The sequence below is a fragment of the Cervus elaphus genome, chromosome 13, assembly GCF_910594005.1.
Source record: "Cervus elaphus chromosome 13, mCerEla1.1, whole genome shotgun sequence".
NCBI lineage: Eukaryota > Metazoa > Chordata > Mammalia > Artiodactyla > Cervidae > Cervus > Cervus elaphus.
Genome location: NC_057827.1, coordinates 8,842,415 through 8,866,687, shown reverse-complemented (window position 1 = coordinate 8,866,687; position 24,273 = coordinate 8,842,415). Strand labels below are relative to the sequence as shown.

General features: G+C 38.9%; 1 protein-coding gene and 1 long non-coding RNA gene across 4 annotated transcripts in view; both read right to left on the bottom strand.

Annotated features, from left to right (window-relative positions):
- Positions 1-24,273, bottom strand: part of GABRG3 (gamma-aminobutyric acid type A receptor subunit gamma3) — an 824,838-nt gene that overhangs the window by 515,233 nt on the left and 285,332 nt on the right. The gene's annotated exons all lie outside the window — the stretch shown is intronic.
- LOC122706977 lies at positions 97-16,794 on the bottom strand. The gene is made up of 3 exons (XR_006344533.1): positions 16,574-16,794; positions 11,388-11,392; positions 97-111 (listed from the first exon to the last, which is right to left on the bottom strand). It is a non-coding gene; the product is annotated as an uncharacterized LOC122706977 (long non-coding RNA).

Below are 24,273 nucleotides of genomic sequence, written 5' to 3'. Positions count from 1 at the left end.
TGTCGTAGATTGCTGTGAGAGTGTACAAAGATACAGCCACTCTGGAAAGCAGTTTTGGCACTTTCTTATAAAACTAAACATGCACTTGTGTACAACTCTGCAATTAAACTCCTAGAAATGAAAATTTATGACCACAAAATTTCTGTACACTAATTGTTATGAACTCAATCCATATGTTGAACTCCTAATCCCCAATGTGACCATATTTAGAGATAGGTCTTTCAAGAGTGTAGTTAAGGTTATATGAGGTCACTAGGTTGGGGCCTAATCCTATAGGACTGGTGTTACCAGAAGGAGAGGAAGAGATAGAGACACATGCTTGATTCTCTCTCTCTCTCCTTATACCTGTCCCCAAGTGCACAGTCTCAAAAGGCCATGTGAGGTCATAGCGAGAAGACAAAAAGGTGCTATCTGCAAGTCAGAAAGAGGTCTTACCAGAAACCAACACCAGAGCATCTTGAGCTGGAACTCCCCACCTCCTAAGCCATGAGAAAATAAATGCCATCCAATCTGTGGCCTTTTGTTATGGAAGTCTTAGTAGGCTAATACACTAACATTCATAGTTGCCTAATTTGTAATAGCCCCAAACTGGAGACAAGTAAAACTTCTCTCAGTGAGTGAGTGGTTAAGCAAGCTACATAGAGTATCACTCAGAAGAAAAAGCAATGAATTGTTGATTCACACCACAAATTGATGTCTCTTAAGGACAATGGTTCCAAATAGGAAAAGGAGTACCTCAAGGCTATATATTGCCACCCTGCTTATTTAACTTATACGCAGAGTACATCATGAAAAACGCTGGGCTGGAGGAAGCACAAGCTGGAATCAAGATTGCTGGGAAAAATATCAATAGCCTCAGATATGCAGAGGACACCACCCTTATGGCAGGAGTGAAGAGGAACTAAAAGCCTTTTTGATGGAAGTGAAGGAGGAGAGTGAAAAAGTTGGCTTAAAGCTCAACATTCAGAAAACTAAGATTATGGCATCTGGTCCAATCACCTCATAGAAAACAGATGGGGAAACAGTGGAAACAGTGTCAGACTTTATTTTTTGGGGCATCAAAATCACTATAGAAGGTGATTGCAGCCATGAAATTAAAAGATGCTTACTCCTTGAAAGGAAAGTTATGACCAACCTAGATAGCATATTAAAAGGCAGAGACATTACTTTGCCAACAAACGTCCGTCTAGTCAAGGCTATGGTTTTCCCAGTGGTCATATATGGATGTGAGAGTTGGACTGTGAAGAAAGCTGAGCGCCAAAGAATTGATGCTTTTGAACTGTGGTGTTGGAGAAGACTCTTGAGAGTCCCTTGGACTGCAAGGAGATCCAACCAGTCCATCCTAAAGGAGATCAGTCCTGGGTGTTCATTGAAAGGACTGATGCTGAAGCTGAAACTCCAATACTTCGGCCACCTCATGCAAAGAGTTGACTCATTGGAAAAGACCCTAATGCTGGGAAGGATTGGGGGCAGGAGGAGAAGGGGATGACAGAGGATGAGATGGGTGGATGGCATCACCGACTCAATGGACATGGGTTTGGGTAAACTCCAGGAGTTGGTGATGGACAGGGAGGCCTGGTGTGCTGCGGTCCATGGGGTCACACGACTGAGTGACTGAACTGAACTGAAGGGCAATGGGTGAAGTGAATAAAACTCATAAGATCATATACTTTATGACTCCATTCATATTACATTTTTGCAGAGAATAAAAGTATAGAGACTGAAAACTGAAAACTGATTCATAGTTGCTAGGGGTTAGGGATGTTGGGAGTGACTATAAAGGAGCAGCAGGAGAGGGATCTCTGTGGTGATGGGATAGTTCTGTATATTAATTGAAGGGTGGTTATAGAAATCTACACATGAGGTAAGACGGCCTTGAAGAGAACCGTGCATTTATATACTGTCCAAAAGTCTGGTTTCCAGTTTGATACATAAGGGGATCCACTGGGGGAAACTGGGTAAGGGGTACATGGGACTTCTCTATACCACATTTGTATCTTCCTATCATTATTTCAAAGTAAATCTGTTTATTTTTTCAAGTAATTATTTATTTGAATATATTTTTATAATTATTTCAAAATTAAGTTTTAAAGATTCATAAGAAATCCCAAAAGTGTTGCCGCCCTGATCACTTTTAAGTCATCATAGTTTTAAAAACAGTGAAAAATCAGCAGTCTGTCCTACAACATACTATGTTCCTTGGAGTATAAACTGATGCTTTACAGAACTTACACTACAGGAGCAAGGGAGCCCTGGTCCAATCTCAAGGTCTTCTGGTCTCCTGGCCACACTTTAGTATTCCCTGGCTGGATGAGGCTTAGACTCAGCCAGCACTGGGTTGAAGCTGCTGGGCTCTAATGACTCTCAGTCTGGTACCTTCTGAGTAATAATTTCTCTAGTCCTCAGTTTCTTCATCTAGAAAAAAAAATTCTTTTCATATGTTTCTTCTTGTGTTTGAAGGGTCAGTATCAGATTTGAAGATGATAAATGCAGCACTTATGACAATCTGTAATCTCTAGTGGGACTCACAAGTAGTAGCTATATATACATAGTAGGTATTCAGCAGGTATCAATGTATATAGTTACTTAAAATCTTATATAACATCACATAAAGACACCTGCTTAACCACAAACATTATTTTCAGGGTAAAAGATCAGTTTTCATTCTCTCAAAAATGAAAATTACTAATAAAAAGGAAAAAGAAAACTCAAGTGTCACAGAGACGTTAAAAAAAAAAAGGATTGTGAATTCACTTGGTTTTTTTTTAATATGAAAATCTTCCTCAACAAATAAAACATTTAAAATAACATTCAAATATATCTGTTATAATCAAAAGCAAGAGGAGAGCTATAAAAATAAGTAGAGAAAGAACAGTTAAAGATGTACTCAGAGATGAAAAGAGTTTCTCAGAGAAAAATATGAATGGGAGTGAAAATACCAGTTGAAGAAAGGAAAGGGGATGGGAGAGGTGAAGTATAGAGATTCTGTTTAATAATAAGGATAAAGAAGAATTATTTAGCCCTTAAGAAAATTCTAAGAACTTGAAAAAAATATCCTTGTCACATTGTTGCCTCCCTCAGGAAAATGGTCTTAGAAATTTTCAACTTGTCTTATTGCTCTCTGAAGTGCCCAGTGAGCTCTCTCACCATTTCTCATGGCTCTTTACCTGTGTTCTAAACAGTGGCAAAAGATGTACCTAGCAGGAAAGTCATCACAAGGGAAAAACGTGCTCTAATGTCAAACAGTAAACCTAAAGATCATGGCATCTGGTCCCATCACTTCATGGCAAATAGACGGGGAAACAATAGAAACTGTGACCGACTTTATTTTCTTGGGTTCCAAAATCACTGCAGATGGTGACTACAGCCATGAAATCAAAAGATGCCTGCTCCTTGGAAGAAAAGCTATGACAAACCCAGATAGCATATTAAAAAGCAGGGACAAATTACTTTGCCAACAAAGGTCCATCTAGTCAAAGCTATGGTTTTTCCAGTAATCATGTATGAATGTGAGAGTTGGACCATAAAGAAAGTTGAGTGCCGAAGAATTGATGCTCTTGAACTGTGGTGTTGGAGAAGACTCTTGAGAGTCCCTTGGACTGCAAGGAGATCCAACCAGTCCATTCCTAAAGGAGATCAGTTCTGAGTATTCATTGGAAGGACAGATGCTGAAGCTGAAGCCAGCTGATGTGAAGAGCTGACTGATTGGGAAAGACCCTGATGCTGGGAAAGATTGAAGGCAGGAAGAAAAGGGATTGACAGAGAATGAGATGGTTGGATGGCATCACCGACTTGACGGACATGAGTTTGAGCAAGCTCCAGGAGTTGGTGATGGACAGGGAAGCCTGGTGTGCCGCAGTGCATGGGGTCACAATGAGTTGGATGTGACTGAGTGACTGAACTGAACTGAACTCTAATCATGCAGTATTGGATCCTAGTTATCATATTTCTGAAGTTTAAGAAAGCATATATTATTAGCAAAATCATTTTAATTTTTTGTAGTGCAGTATACCTAACCAAAAGTGCAAGCAATTTTGCCAATAATAAATGTTTGTGTTTGCTTGTGTTCCACTTCAGAAACATGAGTCTTTTTCTACTGAAGTAGGGAGTAAGGAAGTGAGACTCTGTCATATATAGCTTCTGTAGTTGGAAAAGAATGTCATTTATTACATGTACATTATACACTTGGGTAGAGATAGAAAATGATGGGATGGAATTACTTGTCAAGTGTGGACTTCCTTAATGGACAAACTACTTAAACCTATAATAGAAAAAAACACTCCATACCATTTAATTTTTCTGTAGCCCACAGCTCTAAATGTACATAGCCCTATCCTTAAACAAAAATATGTCTCTGGTCACTTACAGTGAAAACAGGAAAACAAAGCCATCTTCTACTAAAACCCAAACTTGTCTTGATGGAAAAAGAGTGAACTGAGAAAAAAAATGCATCTCAAAGATTTCCACTGCTGGGAAGATGCAAGAGACATACGTATCTATATTTCTTTAGAAATTCCTGCATATTGTCTATAAAACATACATAAGAAGACTGTGAAAAGTGGAGAAAAGAAGGCAGACCCCCAGGACATCAGGACCCAAGGAATGACTCAGTATTGAATTCATTGGGGTGATGTAGCCAGACAAAGAGGTGAAGAAGCCAGCAACTCAAAAGCTGTATATATACCACAAAACTCTATTCTTTTTAGCTAAAGGACCGATAAATTGGCAGCTAGCATACTTCTTTTTTTTTTTTTAACCAATAATTGCTCTATTTTAGTCAAACACAAGAGATAAACTGTGGATTTAGCCTGACCCATACCAACAAAAATGAGTAGAATTCCTTAGCATCCAACTTTGCCAGGCTATCATATGACCGAACCCTCAACACCTTGATTAAGGTGATGTCAGGGAAGGCTGAGTAGAGAGACAGGACTTTCATTCCCATGATACAGTAATCAACTTCCCTCCCAAGGGAATGATTGGAGATTATATAGCAAGTAGGCACTTCTATGCCTTCAGCCAGTCAGGTATCAGTAGTGGTCAACTGGAAGTTCAGAACGTCCCATCAGTAATTAGAAAGCTCAGCCTACAGTTATGAAGGAATGTGAAATAAAAAACCAAGACTTCTACCATTTCAAAAAAATGAGATGACACCCCAACCCTTCCTCTGTTGGAGTGGTGTCACAGAAAGCCAGCTAAAATGAAAAGTTTAATTACGCAGTTTCATAATACAGTACCTAGAAATCCAGGTTTCAGTTAAAAAACACTCACCATACCAAAAACAATAAGATCTCAAACTGAAAAAGACAATCAATAGATGCCAAAACTGAGAAGACAGATGTTAGAATTATCTGACAAAGATTTTGTCAGGTGAAAGGAGTCATCAAAAAAATGCTTCATTGAGCAATTATCTGTATACCTGTGACAAATGCAAAAATAAAAAAAACATAAACAAATAAATGGAGAGACTCAGTAGAAGATATATAGAGGACAAATGAATGGCTTAGAACCTAAGTGAAAGTGGAAGCTACTCAGTTGTGTCCGACTCTTTGTGACCCTATGAATTATACAGTCCATGGAATTTTCCAGGCCAGAATATCGGAGTGGGTAGCCATTCCCTTCTCCAGGGGATCTTCCCAACCCAGGGATCAAATTCAGGTCTCCCACTTTGCAGGCGAATTCTTTATCAGCTGAGTCACCAGGGAAACCTGAAATATCTAAAATTGAATAGAAAACTCTTTGATGGGTTCAATAACAGAAAGGAGAGAACAGAGGGAAGAATCATGAAAGAGAAGCACTTTCATGTTTTTAAAGTAGAAAATATATTTTGTCAGAAATTTTACTATGATATGTCATATACATGTTTTCCCCTTTTTTGGCTTCTTCTGTAGTGTAGTTCACATGTTTTTCACTTATTCTGCTTTTGGGTTGCTTAGCTTCTTCTGTAGGTTTATGTCTTTTGGCAACTTAAGAGGTCATCAGTCAATATTTTAAAGTAATTTTTCACCACCACTCTGCTTCTCTGCCTCTCAGACTCCAATTACATGAACATGAGCTTTTTATTATAGTCTCAGAGGATGATTAAAATCTGATCTTTTTTCTAGTCTGTCTCCTCGCTGTCTTTTCAGATTGTGTAATGTCATTCAAAGATAAATACTGGCAGAATGGATTAAAAAACATGAAACAATTATGTTTCACTTAAAATATTTCAACAACATAGGTACATTAAAAAAGGACGGAAAAGGGGTGTTGTGTGTGTGTATGTGTGTATTTATGTGTATGTATCTAATGCAGAGAAAATAAAAAGTAGAAATGGCTACAATTAACATCCAATAGAGCAGACTTCAGTGTAAATTATGACATAATGGTGAAAGTTTAAATCCATCAAGACAGACATAACAATTGAAAATATGAATGTACCAAACAACAGAGCTATAAAATGTGTGAAGTAAAACTGACAGAACTGAAAGCAAAAATAAACTCACTGTTACACAATGACTTCAACACCTCTCTCTCAACAACTGATGAAACCACTAGGCAGAACATCAGCAAGGATACAGACTAACTCACCAGTGTTATCGGCCAGCATGATCTAATAATCAGCATTGTGGAATAAGCCACTCAACATAAAAAGAAGATACATCCTTTCAAGTACCCACAGAATATATACCAAGAAAAACCATATGTTTTTGATAAAACAAAACTTGTTTTTCTGGGGGAAAAAAACTAGAAATCATACAGAATATTTTCTATAATCATAATAGAATTAAGCTAGAAATTAGTAATAGAAAGAGCTTTAAACACTTAGAAACTAAACAATTCACAGCTAAATAGTCCAGGGGACAAAAAAGAAGTCTGAGTGAAATTTTTAAAAAGGACACATGTATACAAATAAAAATAAAAATACAACATCAAAATCTGTGAGATGAAGTTAAACAGGTCTAAGAGGAAATTTATAGGATTAAATGCATACATTAGAGAAGAGCAATAAAATCAACTGTCTACAACTCCAAATTAAAAATCTAGAAATAGAAGAAAAATAAGCACAAAGTAAGCAAAAGGAAGAAAACAAGAGCAGAAATCAATTAAATTTTAAAAAAATCAACTGAAATTAAAAACTGAAAAGATAAGGAAAGTGACAAAAGTGAAAGTCAGTTGCTCAGTCATGTCCCACTCTGTGGCCCCATGGACTGCAGCCCAGCAGGAATTTCTGTCCATGGAATTCTCCAGGCAAGAATACTGGAGTTGTCCAGGGGATCCTCCCCACCCAGGGAATGATGATTCTCCCACATTGCAGGCAGGTGTTTTACTGTCTGAGGGAAAGTGACAACTTTGATTTTTAAAAATACAGATTACAAAAATGGGAATTTTCATTATAGATCCTGCAGACACAAAAACATAACAAGACAATACTATGAACAACTCTTCATATAAGTACTTGACAAATTACATAAATGTTTGACAAGTACTTGACAAATGTTAGATAAGTACTTGATAAATTAAACTGTTCTTGATAAATTGGATAAGTTGTTCAGAAACAAAATACACTCTACCACAACTAATACAAAATGAAACAGATAAACTGAACATCTCTGTAATTATTAAGAACACTGGATTCTTAATTTCAAATTTTCCCAAAAAGAAAACTGCAGGGTCAGGTGGTTTCACAGGAAATTCTGCCAAATATTTTAAACTGATCAATATAATTTATATATAAAGACTTCAAGGAAATAGAAAAGAAAGGAATACTTCTAAATGCATTTTATGAAGAGCAAGCATTACCTTGATAACCAAAACCATATAGAAAATTCAAAAAAGAAAACTATAAACCAATATTCCACATGGATATTTGTGCATAGAATTTTAAAATATGTGTGGGCAAATAGACATAAGCAATATGCAAAACGAATTATATACTAAGACCAAATCCCAAGGATACAAGGCTAGTTTAATATTTGAAAATAAAGTAAACAGAATTAGCATATTAACAAGTTAAGAAAGAAAATCACATGAACAGGTCACATCAATCATCATAGAAGGGGTATTTGACAAAACAACACTCTTTCTTGGTAACACCTTTCAGCTTAAGTTTTCTTCTAGAAGTTTCATGGTTTCTAGGCTTCATTGAGGTCTTTAATCCATTTTGAGTTTATTTTGTATATGTCCCAAATTCCCTGATAGCTTAGTTGGTAAAGAATCCACCTGCAATGCAGGAGACCCAGATTCGATTCCTGGGTGGGGAAGATCTGCTGGAGAAGGCATAGGCTACCCACTCCAGCATTCCTGGGCTTCCCTTGTGCCTCAGCTGGTAAAGAATCACCTGCAATATGGGAGACTTGGGTTCGATCCCTGGGTTGGGAAGATCCCCTGGAGAAGGGAAAGGCTACCCACTCTAGCATTCAGGCCTGGAGAATTCCATGGACTGTGTAGCCCATGGGGTTGCAAAGAGTCGGACACGATTGAGTGACTTTCAATTCACAGTTCTGAAAACCATTATCACCACCACACTTGGTGGCTCAGACAGTAGAGAATCTGCCTGCAATGCACAAGACCTGAGTTTGATCCCTGGGTCGGGAAGATCCCCTGGAGAAGGAAATGGTAGCCCATTTTCTTCTTTCCTGGAGAATTCCATGGACAGAGGAGCCTACAGTCCATGGAGGCTATAGTCCATGGAGTTGCAAAGAGTTGGACAGGACTGAGCGACTAACACAGTTTGTATATGATGTGAGAAAATGTTTCAATCTAATTCTTTGCATGCAGCTGTCCAGGTTTTCCACCATCACTTATGGAGGAGACTGTCTTTTCTCCATTGTATCTTCTTGAGAATGCTTCCGCTTGCCATTGTGCAGGTCCCCAAACTCCATGAAGATGGAAGTTCCTTTGTTTGGGACCTCGTCCTATATCTCTTCATCTGGCTGTTGGAAAACTGCTGTCAAGCAAGGAGAACCCTCCATTCTGCCTTACTGCAACTGGCCAAAAAGCTTCATACTTCACTACCTGGAAAATCTGCAAAGAAGTTATATGGGGGAGTGAAATAGGACAACTGGCCTCAGATTTTAAGTCATGGTTTCTGAGAGAGCTATGAAAAACAGAAAACCTTGCATGCAAAAATCATATTTAGGGCAGGGCTTGGTGACAGAGACAAGATGGTAGATAGAAGGAAGGTTGTGAGCTCATCTCTTCTCACGAAAACACCCAAATCACAACTAACTGCTGAACAACCATCAACGAAAAAAAGCACCGAAATCTACCTCAAAAAATCCTGCATTTAAAGACAAAGAAAAAACACTATGAGATGGTAGGAGGGGGAGAAATTGGAATAAAATCAAATCCCTTAGCTGCTGGTTGGGCAACTGAAAAACTGATAAATCATTATACCATAGGAGCTCCTCCACAGGAGTGGCAGCTATGGATCCAAAGTCGGGCTCCCCATCTGTTGATCTGGGAATTGGAGCAAGAGTCTCAGAGAATCTGGCTTTGAAGGCCAACAGGGTTTGATCACAGGAATTCCACAGGAATGGGGGATATAGACACTACACTCCTGGAGGATGCACAAAAGGTCTTCTGTACACCAGGGCCAAGGGGTAAAAAACAGTGAACTCATAAGAGCATGGTTCAGACCTTGTTGTTGTTGTTCATCCTCTAAGTCATGTCCAACTTTTTGCAACTCCAAGGACTGAAGCATCCCAGGCTTCCCTGTCCTTCACTATCTCCTGGAGTTTGCTCAAACTCATGTCCATTGAGTCGGTAATGCCATCCACCCATTTCATCCTCTGTCACCCACTTCTACTATTGCCCTCAATCTTTCCCAGCATCAGAGTCTTTTCTAATGAGTCGGCACTTCCTATGAGGTGGCCAAAGTATTCAGATACAAAATACAAAGCATTCATGTGGCCAGACCTTCAGATACAGCACCAGTTCTTCCAATGAATATTCAGGGTAGATTTCCTTTAGGATTGATTGGTTTGATCTCCTTGATGCCCAAGAGACTCTCAAGAGTCTTTTCCAGCACCACAGTTCAAAAGCATAAATTCTTCAGTGATTAGCCTTCTTTATGGTCCAACTCTCACATCTGTACATGACTACTGGAAAAACCATAGCTTTGACTATATGGACAAGTGTCAGCAAAGTGGTATCTCTGCTTTCTAATACACTGCCTGGGTTTGTCATAGCTTTTCTTCTAAGGAGCAAGCAATTTTTAATTTCATGGCTGCAATCACAGCATTGATATTAGAGCCCAACAAAATAAAATCTGCCACTGTTTCCATTTTTTCCCCATCTATTTGCCATGAAGTGATGGGAAAAGATGCCATGATACTAGTTTGTTAAATGTTGAGCTTTAAGCCAGCTTTTTTACTCATTTCTTTTACCCTCATCAAAAGGTTCTTTAGTTCCTCTTCACTTTCTGCCAGTAAAGTGGTTTCATCTGCATATCTGAGGTTGTTTATATTTCTCCCAGCAATTTTGATTCCACCTTATGACCCATCTAGTCTGGCATTTCACATGATGTACTCTGCAAATAAGTTAAGCAGGGTGACAGTACACAGCCTTGATGTATTCCTTTCCCAATTTTGAACCAGTATGTTGTTCCATGTCCATTTCTAACTGCTACTTCTTGACCTGCATACAGGTTTCTTAGGAGGCAGGCAAAATAGTCTGGTATTCCCATCTCTTTAAGAATTTTCCACAGGTTATTGTGATCCACACAGTCAAAGGCTTTAGCATAGTCAAGAAGAACAAGTAGATGTTTTGCTGTAACTCTCTTGCTTTTTCTATGATTCAACAGATGTTGGCAATTTGATCTCTGGTTCCTCTGCCTTTTCTAAAATCAGGTTGCACATCTGAAAGTTCTTGGTTTATATACTGTAGAAGCCTAGCTTGAAGTATTTTGAGCATTACTTTGCTAGCACATGAAATGAATGCAACTGTCCAGTAGTTTGAGCATTCTTTGATATTGCCCTTCTTTGGGACTGGAATGAAAACTGAACTTTTCCAGTTTTGTGGTCATTGCTCAATTTTCCAAATTTGCTGGCTTACTAAGTGCAGCACTTTAACAGTATCATCTTTTAGGATTTGATAGAGATCAGCTGGAATTCAGTCATCTCAGCTAGTTTTATTTGTAGTAATGCTTCCTAAGGCCCACTTGACTTCACATTCCAGGACATCTGCCTCTAGGTGAGAGACCACACCACCGTGACTATCAGGGTCATTAAGATCTTTTTATTATACAGTTCTACTGTGTATTTTTTCCACATCTTCTCAATCTCTTCTGCTTCTGTTAATTCCTTGCCATTTCTGTCCTTTATTTTGCTCATCTCTGCATGGAATGTTCCCTTTGTAGTAATTCAGTCATTAAGTCATGTCCAACTTTTTGCAACTCCGCAGACTGAATCTTGCCTCACTTCCCTGTTCTTCACTATCTCCATAAGTTTGCTCACCCTGATATCCATTGAGTCGGTGATGCCATCCAACCATCTCATCCTCTGTCACCCCTTTCTCCTCTTGCCCTCAATCTGTCCCAGCATCAGGGTCCTTTTTAATGAGTCAGTTGTGCACATCAGGTGGCCAAAGTATTGGAGTTTCAACTTCAGTCCTTCTAATGAATATTCAGAGTTAATTTCCTCTGGCTTGACCTCAGTCTGATTTCGGCATTGACCATCTGGTGATGTCCGTGTGTAGAGTCATCTCTTGTATTATTGGAAGAAGGTGTTTGCTATGGCCAATGTGTTCTCTTGGCAAAACGCTGTTAGCCTTTGCCCTGCTTCATTTTGTACTTCAAGGCCAAACTTGCCTGTTACTCCAGATATCTCTTGACTTCCAACTTTTGCATTCCAGATCCTGATGATGAAAAGGACAACTTTTTTTTCTTTTTCTTTTTGGTGTTAGCTCTATAATCTTGCAGGTCTTCATAGAACTCTTCAGCTTCAGCTTGTTTGGCATTACTAGTTGGGGAATAGACTTGGATTATTGTGATATTGAATTTTTTTTGCCTAGAAATGAACCTAGATCATTCTTTTGTTTTTGAGAGTGCATCCAAGTACTGCTAGTTGTGGAAGGTCTCCTGAAGAGGCAGGGTCATGGCTGTAGCTCATTAAATGGACAAAGACACTTACAACTGTAGTTCTTTGAAGTATTCATTAGCATGAGGCCTCCTGGATGTCACCATTTTGTCACCAAGGGCTGGCCCCACCCAGCAGTCTGTAGGTTCAAACACTGAGACATCACAGGGAAAACAACCAATGGGTGGGGTCACAGCCACACCCATCAGCAGAAGTGTTATTCTCTCAGTTGTGTCTGACTCTTCGTGACCCCAAGCACTGTAGCCCACCAGGCTCCTCTGTCCGTGGGATTTTCCAGGCATGAATACTGAAGAGGGTTGTCATTCCCTTCTCCAGGTTATCTTTCTGACCCAGGGATCCTACCTGGGCCTGCTGCATTCACACAGATTCTTTACCATCTGCACCAGGGATGTGAATGAAGCCTTCCTGAGCACAGGGTTGCTGGCTAAGCACAGCCCTTGAGACTGCCTTGCCCACCAGTGGGACAAGACCCATCTCCATCTACCAGAGAGCTGGATCCAGTCCCTCCTACCAGGAAGCCTATGCAAGCATCCTGGACAGCCTCACCTGCTGGGGGTAGGCAGCAAAGGCAAGAACTACCAGTGTGCACCTGAGAACAGAAGCTATAATCACAGAAAGCTAGACAAAATGAGATGTCAGAGGAACAGGTCCCAAATGAAGGAACGAGGTAAAACCCCAGAAGAACAACTAAATGAAGTGGATATGAGCAAGCTACATGAATAGTAATTCAGAAGAATGATAGTAAAGATGATCTAAGATCTCAGAAAAAGAATGGAAGCATAGATCAAGAAAATACAAGAAGTATTTAACAAAGACCTAGAAGAACTATAGAACAAGTCAATAGAGATAAACAGTACAATAACTGAAATTAAAATTACACTAGAAGGATAATTATAATAGCAGAATAACTGAAGCATATTTTCTCTTCTGTTCCACAATAATGACTTCCACCATTCTTGTCTTTCAGCTCACTTAGTATGGAACAGAATAAAAGAAAAAGAAGGAAAATAAGTCATAAAAACCTAAGCCATCACTGGGACATTAAATGCACCAACATTCATATTATATGGGTGCCAGAAGGTGAAGAGGGAAAAAATCTGAGAAAATATTGGAGTAAATAATAGTTGAAAACTCCCCTAACATGGGAAAGGAAATAGTCACTGAAGTCCAGGAAGTACAGATAGTCCCAGGCAGTATAATACCAAGGAGGAACAAGCTGAGATATACAGTTATTAAATTGACAAAAATGAAAGACAAAGAAAAATATATGAAAAGCAACATATAACATCCAAAGGAATCCCCTTACTGTTATCAGCTGATTTCTCAGCAGAAACTCTGAGGGCCAGAGGGAGTGGCATGATACGAATACGAGACCCCTATTTATGCTGTCTACAATAGACCCACTTCTGATCTAAGGACACACACAGACAAAGCAAGGGGATGGAGAAAGGGATTCCACGCAAATCAAAGCCAAAAGAAAGCTGGAGGAGCAAGACTTTTATCAGAAAAACAGACTTTAAAATAAAGATTGTTTCAAGAGACAAAGAAGTATACAACATAATGGTCAAGGGATCAAAAGACAGAGTAACCATTTTTCCAAAGAAGATATGCAGATGGCCAACAGGCATGTGAAAAGATGTTCAACACTGTTAATCATCAAGAAATAACAAATCAAATAACAAGTCAAAACCTCACATCTGTCAGAATGGCTATCACCAAAATGAACACAAAAAGCAAAAGTTGGTGAGGTCGTGGATAAAGTGGGACGCTAGTAAGTTGGTATAGTCACTATGGAAAGTACTATGAAGGTTCCTCCTAAAATTAAAAATTTATCTAACATATATTATGGAGCAACTCCACTTCTGGCTCTAATTCCATAGAAAATAAAAATACTAATTTGAAAAGTACATGCACCCAATATTCAAAGAAGTATTATTTATAATAGTCAAGATATGAAAGCAACCTAAGATATGAAATCAACAGATGAATGGATAAAAAAGATGTTTTACATATATATAGTATGCATATATAATGGGATATTACTCAGGAACAAAAAAAGAAATAATTCTGCCATTTGCAGCAGTATGGATGTGCTTGGAGGGATTATGCTTAGTAAAATAAGTTAGACAAATACAAATAACATACGCTATCACTTACATATGGAGTCTAAAACATAAACAAATGAATGAATATAACAGAACAGAAACACACTCACAGAACATACAGAACAAACTTGATGGTTACTAGTGAGTGGAGAAAGAAGGAGAGCAATACAGGGGAAGGTAAATAAGAGCTACAAACTACTATGTTAAACTAGTATAACTTCATAAATACACACAGGGAAATATGTCATTATTTTACAATAACTTTAAATGCAGGAATGGTTGCAAAAGTCAGACACAACTGAGTTACTGAACAACAAAATAAAAATACTGAATCACCATGTGGTACACCTGACTCTCCTATAATTTTGTACTGAAGTGGCAGTGAAAGTCACTCAGTTGTGCCCAACTCTGCGACCCCATGGACTGTACCTGCTAGACTTCTCTTTGAATGGAATTCTCCAGGCAAGAACACTGGAGTGGGTAGCTGTGACCTTCTCTAGGGGATTGTCCCAACCCAGGGACTGAACCTAGGTCTCCTGCATTGCAGGCAGACTGCTTACTGTCTCAGTCACGAGGGAAGCCATAATTTTGTAAATCAACAGTACTTCAACAAATTATCTTTCAGAAAACTGAAACTTGCTCAACTTGAAAAACAACATCTACAAAATATTTATGGCTACTATTACTTAATAGTGAATGACCAAATACTTTTCCCATAAGATCAGCAGCAAAGCATGTCCACTCTAACGACACATATTCTAACACAGTACTGAAAGTTCTAGTCAATGCAATAAAGTACGCAGAGGATGTGAAGGTGTACACATTGGGAAGTAATAAATAAAACTGTCCTGATTTACAGATGATATGATGGTCTACATATGATGGAAATTTCAAAGAATGGACAAAAAACTCCTTATAAAATAATGAGGGGGTTTAGCAAGGTCTCAGGAAACCAAATGTCCACACACAAAATATTTATTTCTATTTATTAAAAAACAACATGTGGAAACCAAAATTTAAAATACGTATAATCATTCTTTTATAATACAAAGGAATTTGGATTCCAATTTTAGTTCTAACATATAAAAAGCTTGAATGCCTGCACTGGTCTTTGCACTAAGAATAAAGCACAGCAACTTGAATCAATGATTACTCATGGAACCACTGAATAACTGAGATTTGAAGATGCCAAAAGTGAGGTTAAAGCTACTCTAAAGTCTGTAGAGACAGATAAACACAGAGAATTAAAGCTGATGAATAACTTACGTAGAGTAGAAGCCCCTGAGTCAGAAACTAGTAAGAAAGCTTAAATGGTAATTTCAACAATTGTTGGAAGCGTTTGAACTGTGGTGTTGGAGAAGACTCTTGAGAGTCCCTGGGACTGCAAGGAGATCCAACCAGTTCATCCTAAAGGAGATCAGTCCTGGGTGTTCATTGGAAGGACTGATGTTGAAGTTGAAGCTCCAATACTTTGGCCACCTCATGCGAAGAGCTGACTCATTGGAAAAGACCTTGATGCCGGGAAAGACTGACGGCAAGAGGAGAAGGGGACGACAGAGGATGAGATGGTTGGATGGCATCACTGAATCAATGGACATGAGTTTGGGTAGACTCCGGGAGTTGGTGATGGACAGGGAGGTCATGAACCACGTGCTGTGGTTCATGGGGTCGCAAAGAGTCGGACACGACTGAGCGACTGAACTCAATGTAATTTCAACAAATTACATGGACTACTATGTAAGTGAGACATTCTGGGGGACTGCAATCTTAAGAGAACAATCACACTCCCATGAACGTTAGAAAACTTTAGGAACATCGCAAGAAATTCATGATGATGTATTAAAAAAAAAATTCCCTTTGTCTCTGTAAGAGAAAAGAAATCATTGTGAAACATGACAAGAGAGTTACCCAAAACCAAGGCTTACTGTCCAGGAGAAAGTACTTTACCAGAGCCTAATCTCCCCCACGAACAGTATGAAAAGGCAAAAATACAGGACACTGAAAGATGAACTCCCCAGGTTGGTAGGTGCCCAATATGCTACTGGAGATAAGTGGAGAAATAACTCCAGAAAGAATGGAGGGATGGAGCCAAAGCAAAAACAACACCCAGTTGGGGATGTGACTGGTGATGGAAGCAAGGTCCAATGCTGTAAAGAGCAGTATTGCATAGGAACCTGTTAGGTCCATGAATCAAGGCAAATTGGAAGTGCTCAAACAGGAGATGGCTAGAGTGAACAAGAATCGACATTCTAGGAATCAGTGAATTAAAATGGACTGGAATGGGTGAATTTAACTCAGATGACCATTATATCTACTATCGTGAGCAAGAAACTCTTAGAAGAAATGGAATAGCCATCACAGTCAACAAAAGAGTCTGAAATGGAGTACTTGGATGCAATCTCAAGAATGACAGAATGAGCTCTGTTTGTTTCCAAGGCAAACCATTCAATATTACAGTAAAAAAACTCTATGCCCCGACCCCTAATGCTGAAGAAATTGAACGGTTCAATGAAGACCTACAAGACCTTCTAGAACTAACACCCAAAAAAGATGTCCTTTTCAATATAGGGGACTGGAATGCAAAAGTAAGAAGTCAAGAAATACTTGGAGTAACAGGCAAATTTGGCCTTGGAGTACGGAATGAAGCAGGGCAAAGGCAACAGTGTTTTGCCAAGAGAACACTCTGGTCATAGCAAACACCCTCTTCCAACAACACAAGAAACAACTCTATACATGGACATCACCAGATGGTACATACCAAAATCAGACTGATTATATTCTTTGCAGCCAAAGGTGGAGAAGCTCAATACAGTCAGCAAAAACAAGACCGGGAGCTGACTGTGACTCAGATCCTGAACTCCTTATTGCCAAATTCAGACTTAAGTTGAAGAAAGTAGGGAAAACCACTAGACCATTCACGTATGACCTAAATCAAATCCCTTACGATTATACAGAGGGAGTGAGAAATAGATTCAAGGGATTAAATCTAATAGACACAGTGTCTGAAGAACTATGGACAGAGATTCGTGATGCTGTACAGGAGGCAGGGACCAAGACCATCCCCAAGAAAAAGAAATGCAAAAACGCAAAATGGTTGTCTGAGGAGACCTTACAAATAGCTGTGAAAAGAAGAGAAGTGAAAGGCAAAGGAGAAATGGAAAGATATACCCATTTGAATGCAGAGTTGCAAAGACTAGCAAGGAGAGATAAGAAAGCCTTCCACCATGATCAAAGCAAAGAAATAGAGAAAAACAATAGGATGGGAAAGACTAGATAACTCAAGAAAATTAGAGATACCAAGGGAACATTTCATGCAAAGATGGGCTCAATAAAGGACAGAAATGGTATGGACCTAACAGAAGCAGAAGATATTAAGAAGAGGTGGCAAGAATACACAGAAGAATGGTACAAAATGACTCAGATAACCACGATGGTTTGACCACTCACTTAGAGCCAGACATCCTGGAATATGAAGTCAAGTGGGCCTTAGGAAGCATCACTATGAACAAAGTTAGTGGAGGAGATGGAATTCCAGTCAAACTCTTTCAAATCCTGAAAGATGATGCTGTGAAAATGCTGTACTCAATATGCCAGTAAATTTGGAAAACAGCAGTGGCCACAGGACTGGAAAAGGTCAGTTTTCATTACAATCCAAAAGAAATGCAATGCCAAAGAATGTTCAAACTACCATACCATCGCACTCTTCTCACACGCCAGCAAAGTAATACTCAAAGTTCTCCAAGTCAGGCTTCAACAGTATGTGAAAAGCAAACTTCCAGATGTTCAAGGTGGATTTAGAAAAGGCAGAGGAAACAAGAGACCAAGTTGCCAACATGTGCTGGATCATTGCAAAAGTAAGAGAGTTCCAGAAAACATCTACTTCTCCTTTATAGACTATGCCAAAGCCTTTGACTGTGTGGATCACAAAAAAATGTGGAAAATTCTGAAATAAATGGGAACACCTGACCACTTGACCTGCCTCCTGAGAAATCTGTATGCAGGTCAGGAAGCAACACTTAGAACTGAATATGGAGCAACAGACTGGTTCCAAACTGGGAAAGGAGGACGTCAAGGCTGTATATTGTCACCCTACTTATTTACCTTATGTGCAGAGTACATCATGAGAAATGCTGGGCTGGATTGAAGCACACAATGCTGGAATCAAGATTGCCAGGAGAAATATAAATCACTTGAGCTATGCAGATGATACCACCCTTATGGCAGAAAGTGAGGAAGAACTAAAGGACCTCTTGATGAAAGTAAAAGAGGAGAGTGAAAAAGTTGGCTTAAAGCTCAACATTCAGAAAACTAAGATCATGGCCTCTGGTCCCAACACTTGATGGTAAATAGATGGGGAAACAGTGACAGACGTTGTCTTTTGGGGCTCCAAAATCATTGCAGATGATGACTGCAGCCACAAAATCAAAAAATACTTGCTCCTTGACAAAAAAGCTATGACCAATCTAGACATCATATTAAAAAGCAGAAACATTACTTTGCTGACAAATGTCCGTCTAATCAAAGCTACGGTTTTTCTAGTAGTCACGTATGGATGTGAGAGTCGGAATATAAAGAAAGCTGAGTGCCAAAAAACTGATGCTTTTGAACTGTGGTGTTGGAGAGACTCTTGAGAGTCCTTTGGACTGCAAAGAGTTCCAACCAGTCCATCCTAAAGGAAATCAGTCCTAAATATTCATTGGAAGGACTGATAGTTTAGCTGAAATTCCAATACTTTGGCCACCTGATGTGAAGAACTGACACATTGGAAAAGACCCCAATGCTGGGAAAGATTGAAGGTGGGAGGAGAAGTGGATGACAGAAAATGAAATGGTTGGATGGCATCACCGACTCAATGGACATGAGCTTGAGTAAACTGGGAGTTGGTGATGGACAGGGAGGCCTGGTGCGCTGCAGTCCCTGGGGTCACAGAGTCAGATATGACTGAGCAACTGAACTGAACTGAATCTCCCCCTATGGGAAAATTCAATTACCCAGCCTTTGCCCTATTTTTTTTTTCCTATCTTACCTTCTAAGAGACATGGAAGAAGGTAACAAACAATTATCAATGTCACAGCATAGGGACACAGCACCACTAAAAGACAGATTCAATCATAACAGAGCACTTTCTCTTTCTCTCACTTTACTAACGTCCCCAGTGTGACTTCAGTATAATATCACTGGATTACAGCTGAAAGTATTGCAAGGCACAAAGATTATCTAAGGAGTAGTTCAAAGGGAAGATCAAAAACATCAAGGGAGACTGAAACACAATTTGAAGTCCCTGTTACCTACAGCCACAGTAAATATTAAATAAACTCAGTCAAACTACTAGCCAGCTTAAATCAAAACCTCACACTGAAAGTCTGTTTGCCCTTAGTGCCTATTACTGAATAAATCTCATCTGCATTTCAACTAAAAGCTACAAGTCATATGAAAAGAGAAGTAAAAACACAATCTGAAGAACCAAAAAAAGTATGAGAAGTAGTTAGGAAATGGCACAAGTTCTGGAACTACCGAAGAGGAAATTTGAAATATTTATGAATACTGTATAAAGGGCTATAAAGGAAAAATTATACAATAACAAGATAGATGGATAATGTAAAAAAACTTCAGAAAGCCAAAGGAAACAAGAAAATATCAACAGAAGCCAGAGAGCAGAAAAAATTAAATATGTAGGTGTAAGTTTAATACAACATGTACATGATTTTTATGTTGAAAAGATATAGCATACAACATATATTTCATCATGTTTATGAAAGAAATAGAAAAGATTTAAATAAATAGAAAGACATATGTTTATGAATTAGAAGATCCAACATAGTAAAAATGTCTTCTTTCCAAATTGAGATAAAAGTTTAATCCAATTCCCATAGAAATCTCTACAAGATAATTGTGTATGCACAAATACATTTATTCTTAAATTTATATGTAAAGGCATTGAAAATAAAACAGATCTGAAAATGAAGAATAAAGTAGGAGGAAGCACTCAACACAATATTATGGTTACTATATATACTACGGTAGCCATATGGTTTGCCAATAGGGGAGACATAAATGTCAAGGTAACAGAACAGAGAACCTAGAAAGAGTCCACCTATAGAGTCAAATGAATTTTGACAATGGTACACATGAAACTCAATGGAAAAGGGGAACATTTCCAACAAAAATTCTTGGAATAACTGAATAGTCATCAGCCAAAAAAGAACTCAAATTAAACTTCAAATCTTATACAACAAAATCCCCAAGATATCACATTTAAACATAAACTTATAAAAGGAAATGAAATTGTAGGACATTTAGTTAGTATCAGAGAATTGTTGCTGGAAAACACCAACAGAGAAGTTATATATAGAATATATTAAAAAAAAGGGTAACTCAATGATATAAAAAAAAATCCAGTTATAAAATGGATGAAAGACGTGAAGAGACATTTAACACTGATGAAAAAAACCAAAGATCTAAAAACATGGAATGCCATACAATCTTTATGAATTGAATGACTCAACATAATGTGTCTGAAAATAGATTCTCCCCAAATTGATACACAAGTTTAATAAAATTTGTATCAAAATTTCAGGCAAGATGAAGCACAAGCTGTAACCAAGATTATCAGGAGAGCTATTAATAATGTCAGATATGCAGATGACATCACCGTTATTGCAGAAAGCGAAGAGGAACTAAAGTTCATCGTTATGAAGCTAAAAGAGGAGAGTGAAAAAGACGGTTTAAAACTCAACATTCAGGCCCGAGCACTTGTCTCATGCATCCAGCCTGGGCTGGTGATCTGTTTCACCCTAGATAATATACATGTTCCGATGCTGTTCTCTCAAAACATCCCACCCTTGCTTCTCCCACAGAGTCCAAAATTCTGTTCTGTACATCAGTGTCTCTTTTTCTGTTTTGCATATAGGGTTATCATTACCATCTTTCTAAATTCCATATATATGTGCTAGTATACTGTATTGGTCTTTATCTGGTGCACTGGGAAGACCCAGAGGCATCGGGTGGAGAGGGAGGTGGGAGGGGGGATCGGGATGGGGAATACATGTAAATCCATGGCTGATTCATGTCAATGTATGACAAAAACCACTACAGTGTTGTAAAGTAATTAGCCTCCAACTAATAAAAGTAAATGGAAAAAAATAAATAAATAGATAAAACTCAACATTCAAAAAACAAAGATCATGTCATCTGGTCCCATTATTTCATCACAAACAGATGGGGGAGAAATGGAAACGGTGACAAGAGTTTATTTTCGTGGGATCCAAAATCACTGCAGATGGTGACTGCAGCTATGAAATTAAAAGACACTTGCTTCTTGGAAGAAAAGCTATGACAAACTTAGATAGTATACTAAAAAGCAGAAACATTACTTTGCTGACAAAGGTCTGTACAGTCAAAGCTATGGTTTTACCAGTATTCACGTATGGATGTGAGAGTTGGGCCATAAAGAAGGCTGACCACTGAAGAACTGATGCTTTTGAACTGTGGTGTTGGAGAAGACTCTCGAGAGTCCCTTGGACTGCAAGGAGATCAAACCAGTCAATCTTAAAGGAAATCAATCCTGAATATCCATTGGAAGGACGGATGTTGAAGCTCCAGTACTTTGGCCTCCTGATGCAAAAAGCCAACTCATTAGAAAAGACCGTGATGCTGGGAAAAATTGAGGGCAGGAGGAGAAGGGGAGAGCAGAGGACAAGATGGCTGGATAGCATCACCAACATGAGTTTGAGCAAGCTCCGGGAGATGGTGAAGGACAGGGAAGCCTGGCATGCTGTAGTCCATGGGGTCGCAGAGTTGGACACCACTGAACAAGTTGAACAACAATGACCACGTTCCCAAAAGACATAATTAAATGGAACTTGCCCAGCCTACCTCTTGTTAACTGTTGTCTATAGCATACAATTTGGGAAGTGCTAAAGCAGATAAAATGAAGGGATATAAATATTCTTCTACCATGCACATGTTATTTTTAATTTAAAGTAATATTTGGTGATTATATACAGAAGTGCAAAAATGTTGAAAATAGAAACACTCATTCCCAAACTACAAAGGACAATGTAGATTTTTCTGCAAAGTTTGCCATAAATGTGCTCATTGTTTCTCTATATTTAAAATTATTTCACTTATATAATCCAGAAAATAACGCTATAAAATGGAAAGACAAACATCAGTATCACCACAGTAGAAATCCAAATGATGGTTGTATCACATCTGGAACCCCAAAAAAAGAAGGAAGAAGAGGTAACTATTGATTTTCTCAGATCACTCTTATATGGAAGATATGCACTTTAAACATAACAAATCTCAAAATGAAGATTAACTGACCTACCCAACAACAGCAGTAATAAGAGAACACTTTGTATATGTTAAATTCTGAGCCAAGTGCTGAAATACTCCTCTGTGGAATACTTAGGACCACCCTATATTGTTACTCTTATTACTATTGTTTCAAAAGAACTGAAGCCCAGAGTGAAATCAAACCATTTTCCCCCTATTGAATTGCCTTGTTCAGTTCAGTTCAGTTCAGTCCAGTCACTCAGTTGTGTCCGACTCTTTGCGACCCCATGAATCGCAGCACGCCAGGCCTCCCTGTCCATCACCAACTCCCGGAGTTCACTCAAACTCAAGTTCATCGAGTCGGTGATGGCATCCAGCCATCTCATCCTCTGTTGTCCCCTTCTCCTCCTGTCTCCAATCCCTCCCAGCATCAGGGTCTTTTCCAATGAGTCAACTCTTCACATGAGGTGGCCAAAGTATTGGAGTTTCAGCTTCAGCATCAGTCCTTCCAATGAACACCCAGGACTGATCTCCTTTAGGATGGACTGGTTGGATCTCCTTGAAGTTCAAGGGACTCTCAAGAGTCTTCTCCAACACCACAGTTCAAAAGCATCCATTTTTCGGTGCTCAGCTTTCTTCACAGTCCAACTCTCACATCCATACATGACCACTGGAAAAACCATAGCCTTGACCAGATGGACCTTTGTTGGCAAAGTAATGTCTCTACTTTTTAATATGCTATCTAGGTTGGTTGTAACTTTCCTTCCAAGGAGTAAACATCTTTTAATTTCATGGCTGCAATCACCATCTGCAATGATTTTGGAGCCCAAAAAATTAAAGTCTGACACTGTTTCCACTGTTTCCCCATCTATTTCCCATGAAGTGATGGGACCAGATGTTGTGATCTTAGTTTTCTTTTTTAAACTTTTTAATTTTTTTTCCATTTATTTTTATTAGTTGCAGGCTAATTACTTTACAATATTGTAGTGGTTTTTGTCATACATTGACATGAATCAGCCATGGATTTACATGTATTCCCCATCCCGATCCCCACTCCCACCTCCCTCTCCACCCGATCCCTCTGGGTCTTCCCAGTGCACCAGGCCCAAGCACTTGTCTCATGCATCCAACCTAGGCTGGTGATCTGTTTCACCCTTGATAATATACATGTTTCGATGCTGTTCTCTCGAAACATCCCACCCTCGCCTTCTCTCACAGAGTCCAAAAGTCTGTTCTGTACATTTGTGTCTCTTTTTCTGTTTTGCATATAGGGTTATCATTACCATCTTTCTAAATTCCATATATATGCGTTAGTATACTGTATTGGTCTTTATCTTTCTGGCTTACTTCACTCTGTATAATGGGCTCCAGTTTCATCCATCTCATTAGAACTGCTTCAAATGAATTCTTTTTAATGGCTGAGTAATATTCCATGGTGTATATGTACCACAGCTTCCTTATCCATTCGTCTGCTGGTGGGCATCTAGGTTGCTTCCATGTCCTGGCTATTATAAACAGTGCTGCGATGAACGTTGGGGTACACGTGTCTCTCAGATCTGGTTTCCTTGGTATGTATGCCCAGAAGTGGGATTGCTGGGTCATATGGCAGTTCTGTTTCCAGTTTTTTAATGAATCTCCACACTGTTCTCCATAGCGGCTGTACTAGTTTGCATTCCCACCAACAGTGTAAGAGGGTTCCCTTTTCTCCACACCCTCTCCAGCATTTATTGCTTGTAGACTTTTGGATGGCTGCTAATGGTACCTCATTGTGGTTTTGATTTGCATTTCTCTGATAATGAATGATGTTG